Source organism: Felis catus, chromosome D3 (genome assembly GCF_018350175.1).
Source record: "Felis catus isolate Fca126 chromosome D3, F.catus_Fca126_mat1.0, whole genome shotgun sequence".
Classification (NCBI taxonomy): domain Eukaryota; kingdom Metazoa; phylum Chordata; class Mammalia; order Carnivora; family Felidae; genus Felis; species Felis catus.
Genome location: NC_058379.1, coordinates 7,789,080 through 7,797,270, shown reverse-complemented (window position 1 = coordinate 7,797,270; position 8,191 = coordinate 7,789,080). Strand labels below are relative to the sequence as shown.

The 8,191-nt window shown below is 42.9% G+C and overlaps 1 long non-coding RNA gene across 3 annotated transcripts; it reads left to right on the top strand.

The window, feature by feature from the left end:
* The first annotated feature begins 2,969 nt into the window (after positions 1–2,969).
* Positions 2,970–6,886, top strand: LOC109493174. Of its 3 annotated transcripts, none has more exons than XR_002147248.3 (4): positions 2,970–3,249; positions 3,368–3,553; positions 3,934–4,021; positions 5,090–6,093. It is a non-coding gene; the product is annotated as an uncharacterized LOC109493174 (long non-coding RNA). The 3 variants fall into 3 exon arrangements; XR_002147247.3 differs by lacking the exon at positions 5,090–6,093 and adding an exon at positions 6,823–6,886 and having other exon boundaries at positions 2,972–3,249; XR_002737172.2 differs by lacking the exon at positions 5,090–6,093 and having other exon boundaries at positions 2,998–3,249; positions 3,934–5,010.
* Positions 6,887–8,191: the final 1,305 nt, after the last annotated feature.

The window sequence follows — 8,191 nt, the reverse complement described above, 5'->3', positions numbered from 1 at the left end:
GGGTGAAGAGAGCTCTCCTGTGTGGTCTGGGGTCAGAGGGGCTCCTCTATACACCCACAGATAGACATCCCCTTGAGGAGACATGCTCCTACTTATGCTTTTCTGAGCACAAAGCTTTGGCTGAAAGCCTGGAGACTCTGTCCTCTCCAGAAATCCTTGCAGATTTCATCCAATTGTTGCTGAGTTGTCAATCCTAGGGGGTCCATTCACACTGAAATCCACTCCTGAGAGGACCATCTGCATAAAATGAGAAGGGGCCTTCTGATGCTGAGTAACCTGGGTTTCAGGCTTCCCAGAAGTGGCAGGAAGGACCCACCTGTGAGGACCAACAAAACTCTCTGGTGTACATAATAGACAAAAGATGGAGAGAACTCAAATGTCTATTAAAAGATGAATGGATAGGGGTACCTGGGTGGCTCAGTCGGTTGAGCGTCCAACTCTTGATTTGGGCTCACATCATGATCTCATGGTTTATGAGTTTGAGAGCTGCATTAATACAGGGCCTTTTTGGGATTCTCTCTCCTTCTCTCTGTTCCTCCCCCGCTTGTGTTCTCTCTCTCAAAATAGATACACTTAAAAAAAATTTTTTTTAAATATGAATGGATAAACAAAATGTCATCTGTCCATCTAATGGAATATTATTCGGCCATAAAAAGGAATGAAACACGGATACATGCTGAAGCATGGATGAACCTCGAAAACATTTTGCTAAGTGAAAGAAGCCAGACACAAAAGGTCATGTGAATGGAAATGTCAGAATAAGCAAATCTACAGAGACAGAAAGTAAATTAGTGGTTACTTAGAAGGGAAGATGAGAAGTTAGGAAGGTGATAGTTAAGGGCTTGAGCTTTCTTTCAGGGGTAATGAAAATATTCTAAAACTGACTGGGATGATGGCTGCACAACTCTGTGAACATACTGAAAACCATTGAATGGTACTCTTTAAATGGGTGAGTTGTAGGATTCCTGAATTCTCTCAATAGTTTTTTCACAAAGTCTCTGATGCAGGATGAGCGCCCTCTAGGGGTTTTCAGATGACCAGAGTGAGTCACAGGCCACTTTTCAGTTTAAATTCTGTTAAATTAAAAATCAGAGAGAGAAATGCCTACAGAGGGTAATACAAAGTGCAGCACATGTTGTTTAACTTTTTGTTGAAGTGTAAAATATATATAGAAAAGTGGAAATATCATCAATGTATAGCTTGATAGATTTTTTAAACTGAACATAGCCTTCTTGTCAGACTGGCAGTCTCTGGAACTGTCTTCTGGGGAACAGTGCCTAAAGTCCAAATTTGAGTCCCTCCATAAACATGAGGCCACTTCTGAGGAGTGACTCTGTAGGGCCCCTCTTTCTCCCTCCTTTCTCTCCTTTCTGCCTAATCTCTAGGGTTACTCTATCAATGAGGTGGCTATTTATATGGAAATTTAAGTTAAATAAAAATAACAATTCCTCAGTCCCACTAGTCATATTCCAAGTATTTAGTAGGCATGTGTGGCAACTGGCTACTATATGGGACATTGCAGATACAGAACATTTCCTTTATCATAGAAAGTTCTACTGGAAAGTGCTGCTTTCGGGATGAGCTCATCTCTTGCCTCTAACCCTTCCTTGGAAAGTTTCATTTCTCTCTCTCTCTGCCAAAGCCTTTTTTTTTTTTCTTTTTAATCGATCAGCAAAATTCTCTGTCAGAACCTAACATAATGTCTGCAGGGGTAAGCCAGTGGAAATTACAGGGTTTGTTCAGCAAACAAACACAGCTAATAAATCATCTCAAAGAAAAATGCACAGCCTCACCAGCAATTAAAGAAATGAAAGTTAAAATAATCCTGCCATACCATTACATACTGTCTAGACTAGGAAAAATGTGTAAAAATGATAGACTGTGATATTGGCAGCACTGTGGGGAAAGAGGCACCATTACATACTGCTAGCCATCCAGGCAATTAGGTAAATGCTCTTGAAAAACCATCTGGAATTATCTTACAGAAACTATAAAACTATTTTCTGATTCCACTTAATGACCATTATTTATATAACAGGTAGCTGGTGTGAGGCATAGAACTTGTTACATTCTTTAAAAAAAGAAAGTACTTTTCACAACAATCCTCTAAGACAGGCAGGAATTCTTATCTTCACTTAAAGAAATCAACTTCAGGTTCACAAGTTAGATACCTATCCAGAGTTAAAAGACCAAGGAAGTGGCTGAGCCAGGATTCAATCTCAGACCTCTTGACCTAGGAAGGCCTGTCCAGAACATCACATTGCCTCTCATTTCGAAGAATTGCCTCCAAGGGAATAGCACAACTGGGACAATGGAAGAAATTTACTCAAACATGTAAATACTAACTAATGTAATTATTGCAAAAGGAAAAACTGGAAAATGCATACAGGAGACAATGTAAGTTGGGCCCAGCACATACTAGGCTCTCCATAAATGCTTAACTTTTTAAAAAAGCGATTGGGTGAAAAAGTGCTCTGGCCCTGGGGCGCCTGGGTGGCTCAGTCGGTCGAGCGTGCGACTTCGGCTCAGGTCATGATCTCACAGTCTGTGAGTTCGAGTTCCTCGTCGGGCACTGTGCTGATGGCTCAAAGCCTGGAGCCTGCTTCCGATTCTGTGTCTCCCTCTCTCTCTGCCCCTTCGCTGCTCATGCTCTGTCTCTCTCTTAAAAATAAAAACATTAAGAAAAAAAAAAATTTTTTTACAAAGTGCTCTGGCCCTTTAAAAAGTCAGAGGCGGGTTAAGACAGCAAAGGAGGAGGTGTACGAAGCTGACGTAAAAAGCTTCATGCCACATTTAAATGAGCATGCGTTAAAACTCTTCTTCCCTCGCCACGTTCCTTCACTCAAGTGCGCGTGCGCTGCCTGAACCTGGGCGTGTGGGGCGGGGGGTGTCGGCTCCGCCCGCCTACTTAGGTGGGCGGAGACAGTCGCGTGAGTTCGGTGAGCCAGATTCTCCCGCGCTATTAACCAGCCCGCCCCCTTTTGCACATGCGCGTACATCAGTCCTAGACCCGTGGGTTGTTGAGAGGCTGTGGAGTTGCGCCTGCGCTATAGACCTCCCTGCCGGAAGTGGGCGGATCGTGTTCCAAAGCCTAAAGGGCGGAGGGAGAAAGCGCGGCAAAGATCTGTGTTGCCGAATGGAACGCTGAATCCGGACACTGTCTCAGGTGCCCTGCTGCAGAACTACTGAGCCTAGAAATGTAAAGACCAGAATATGGTCAGAGAGAACTTACTTTTCGATTTTAAAAAGGTTTTACAAGATTATTCTGTTTACATGTGTGTTAAATGAAGATTTTAAGGAAAGGGAGGATTTCCCCTAAATTTCCTTCCCCACCGCCCCCCCCCCCCCCGAATTCTTACATTTCTAGAAGACTTCAGGAGTCAAAGAGATATTTGAATGCCTATATGCCCAGTTGGAGAACAAGTATTCTGGCCAAAAAGAAAAACAAAAAACCAGCGTATGTTCTCAACCACAGAAACGTTCGTCCCTAGTCAGGAAACCATTAGGAAGATACATTAAATAAGAGCCGGAAAAGAAACAAATCTGCATCAAGGTAAGTGATTTTGTGTCGTTAAAATTGTAAATGTTTTGAAGGTCCCTTGTGTCAGTTCATCAACTTTATTCCATAACCATTTGCGGAAAGCATATTATGTTTCATACGTGTGCACCTTACTGGATACTAGAGATTCAAAGATGGATATAACAATTCAACCTCTATCCTTGAAGAGTTCACACTGTGGGGCTCAGGGATAGGACTCCCCCTGGGCAAGGTCTTGAAAGTGGGTATGATAGTGCAAAGTGACTCTGAAGACTGTCTTGACCTCAAGATGGCAGATGGTGTCCTATGAACAAAGTGGGGTAACCTGGGGGGAGAGGAGATTAGACGCCAGTGGTCAGGAACCTGTGTGTTTTCTTGAACTTCCTTTGATACAGGGGATGAGGCAGAAGGTGACTTTTGGACCACAGTAACCCGGTTAAACAGGGAGAAGCTGGAAAACGCTAATAAGAACGTCTCAAGCTGGTGAGCAGAGAAACCTCCATGCCAAGAGTTTTAAATCCTAATCAAGGACCCAAAAACTGAAGGGAAAGGAAAAGTGATTCTTCGGTATTCTGATGAAGTTACTCAGACACTCTATGGAGCTGGGGAGAAAAGATTTTCCCTTTTGGATAGCTACCATCTCCTTAAACTATCTCCTCCTTGAGAGATTGGATCTTAGAAGGGTCCTAAGTCAGGGCTCCTGGGTGGCTCAGTTGGTTAAGCATCTGGCTTCGTCTCATGGGTTCAGACCCTTTGTTGGGCTCTGTGCTGACAGCTCAGAGCCTGGAGCCTGCCTCAGATTGTCTCTGAATCTCCCTGCCCCTCCCCCGCTCGCGCCCGCGCGAGCTCTCTCTCTCTCTCTCAAAAATAAATAAAACATTAAAAAAAAAAAAAGAAGAAGGGTCCTAACCCAAGAATGCACCTGCTGTAGAGAGAATGAACTGCTTCATAAATGCCTTGCAAGGAACACAGAAAAATAGTGAAAAAGCAAACAAACCTTAAATTGACTCAAAATATACCCATTAGTACTATTTTCCCCTTAGAGGATTCACACAGGCCTCATGCTAAGAAGGGCTTTGTGTTTGGCTTAATGCTTTGCTGTCACCATTTTGAAATTCTTAATTTCTTTTAAAAAATTTTAAATATTTATTTTATTTATTTTGAGAGAGAGCATGAGTGAGCCTGGGAGGAGCAGAGAGAGAGAGGGAGAGAGAGAATCCGAAGCAGGCTTCTTGCTGTCAGCGCAAAGCCCGACATGGGACATGAACCCACGAACTGTGAGATCATGACCTGAGCTGAAGTTGGACACTCAACCAACTGAGCCATCTGGGTGCCCCAGAGACCAGACATTTCTGTTGTTAAAGGCCCCTAGTTTGTGGAACTGTGTTACAACAGCCCTAGGAAGTGAATAGTTTCCCATAGGTCCTTAAAAAACTACTTGATGAATAAATGGATTGATGAATAAAGTATAATTGTATTGTCTCTGGCTCTTTAAAAGATGACAAAAAACCTATCAAGATAATAACTCCCCTTTTTTTCTTTTTCTTAAAGCAGTCTCCATGGCCATTGTGGGGCTTAAATTCATGATCCTGAGATCAAGAGTCTCGTGCTCTACTGACTGAGGCAGCCAGGCACCTCACTATCCTTTTAACTCCAGTGAATGGTTGAAAAACTGGTCCTTTCCACAACCTACTTCATTTTCTCCCATTGTATAATCACTGCATTTGATACTGACTTTGTCCTGTGTCTCACACATGTCCCGGACCGTGATAATATGGGCGGGTAGAGTGGGTGGCTGTGGTTCCCTGCAGTAGACCCTATTGGTTGCTACTGAAATTTGATCCCCTTTCCTTCTTGATGGCAGATCTCCAAACGTATGAGCTTCCCTCTTGTTCAGGGAGGGTGACCCCCCACCTCCCAGAGCCAGGGGGTAAATTATCATTGAGCAAGTCTTTTCTGTAAAGATAGTAAATATTTTTTGGCTTTACAGGTCAGATGTTTAAAGGCAACAATATATAACTATATTTCTAAAATGTTGAATGAAATTGAGATTGTGTTATAAATGATATGGACCTCATTCAAAACTCAAAACGTTAGGCTCTGCTTTAGTTCATTCAGGCTTCTGTGACAAAATACCATAGGCTGAGTGGCTTATAAACAACAGAATTTTGTATCTCACAGTCTCGAGGCTGGAAGTCCAGCCTGGTCAGGTAAATGCCCTCTTGCAGATTACAGACTTGTTTCCTCACATGGTAGAAGGGGCTAGGGACCTCTGTGGGATCTCTTTTATAAGGACACTAATCCCATTAGTGAGGCTCCACTCTCATGGCCTAATCACCTCCCAAAGGCCCCACTTCCTAATACCAGCACATTGGGCATTGGAGTTCCAACATGTGAATTTGGGGGGACACAAGCATTTAGGCCATAGCAGGCCCTAAATATAAATTATTAATAAGAAAATCTCATGGGGTGCCTGGGTGGCTCAGTTGATTATGCATCCGACTCAGTTTCAGCTCAGGTCATGATCTCATGGTTTTGTGGGTTCGAGCCCCGCTTCAGGCCTGCGCTGACCGTGTGGAACCTGCTTGGGATTCTCTCTCTCTCTCCCTCTCTCTGCCCCTCCCCTGTTCATGCTGTCTCTGTCTCTCTCAAAAATAAATAAATAGACTTAAAAAAATTTAAAATACAAAAAGAAAATCTCCTGATCTTAGGTACCTTTCCAAGGAAGAGTTCGGTATTACAAATCTATTCCTGTATCCCAGATAGTTATCTGTTAGTTTTTGTGGCAAAACAAACAGCAACCTGTTTCTCAGTGGCATCCAGCAAAGAACATTTCTGTAGCTTATTCAGTTTTGCTGGTCCAGGCTGGCCTTGGTTAAGGCAGTTCTGCACCAAGTGTCTCTCATTGTCCCTCTGGGATCAATGGGCAGCTCAGAAATACTTTAACTGCAATGGCAGGAGTGTGAGAGAGCAAGCCTATTCGTTCAAATGCTTTTTAAATCTTTGGTAACGGACAAAACAAGCTACATGACCAAATCTCAAATGAAGTATAGGAAGTACACTCTGCCTAGGGAGTGTGGAGTGAGTGCTCTGTTGATCTGGTTACAATGAGTCCTTTACAACAAAATTTTCTATACAAGCTACTTTGTCAGATTCATAGCAATGGTGTGATGAAAAACAAAAACAAAAAGAAACCTGGGACAAGCCCCTGCACTGTAATTTACTGGGTAATCTGGACAGCTTTCTTTCCTTTTTTTTTTCTCATTGTTTTATTTATTTTCAAGAGAGAGAGATTGAGAGCATGCAAGCAAGCGAGGAAGGGGCAGAGAAAGAGGGAGATACAGAACCTGAAGCAGGCCCCAGGCTCCAAGCTGTCAGTGCAGACGACATGGGGCTCAAACTCAAGAACTGTGAGATCATGACCTGAGCTGAAGTCAGATGCTTAACCAACTGAGCCACCCAGGCGCCCCTGGACATCTTTCACTCTCTGAATCTCAGTTTCCTCATCCATAAAATACACAATAAAAACATTTACCTCTCAGGATTGTTATGATGATTAAATGAAAATGTTTGTGAAAGTGCATTGTAAACAGTTAACACCTGTCCACATCGAAGGTGTGTGGAAAATGTATTTTTTTAAGTTTTATTTTTTTTAATTTTTTTCTTAATTTTTATTTTTGACAGAGAGAGAGAGAGAGAGACAGAGCATGAGCAGGGCGAAGGGTGGGGGGGCGGGCGACAGAGAGAGGAAGACACAGAATTGGAAGCAGGCTTCAGGCTCTGACCTGTCAGCACAGAGCCCGACGCGGGGCTTGAACTCACAGACCGCAAGATCATGACCTGAGCTGAAGTCGGACGCTCAACCGACTGAGCCACCCAGGCGCCCCAAGTTTTATTTTTTTAAGTAATCTTACAACCCAAAGTGGGACTCGAACCGATGACCCTGAGATCAAGAATTGCATGGTCTTCTGACTGAGCCAGCCAGGCGCTGCTGGAAAATGTATACATGGTGATGTTTGCCCTGTCGTCAACCCAAGTAGAGAGCTGGGAGGTGCTGAGCAGTTGGTAAATTTTTTAAAGTGCTTTTTCTGGCAGGTGGCACTATCTCCCCGTTTCAAATAGCCCAAAAGCAGCTTTCATGAAAACCCACTTAGATTTTTTGTAAACCATCAACACACTTTTCAAAGGTACTTCAAAAAGGCAGAAGGTTTGAACTCTTAGGGAGTATGAACCACTTTGGAAGACACTTTGGTATGATCTGGTGAAATTGAAAGTATGAGTAACCTTGCCTTAGGCGAATATATTCTTTCTTTTTTTTTAGTTAAAAAATGTATTGAAGTACAATGGACATACCGTGTTATATTACAGGTGTACAACATATCGAGTCAGTGCTTCTATTCATTACTCAATGCTCACCGTGATAAATGTAGTTACCATTGGGGCGCCCCTCCCCTTCTTCCCTGGCTTACGCTCTCTCCTCCTCTCTCAAAAAAATAAAATAGGTAATAAATAAATTTTTAAAAATGTCCCGAATAGGCAAATCCATAGAAACAAAAAGTACATTAGTGATGGTCAGAGAATGGGGATGAGGGGGAAGAGACTGGCTGCTAAAGATGTGAGGTTTCTTTTTGGGGTGATGAAAATGTTCTGGAA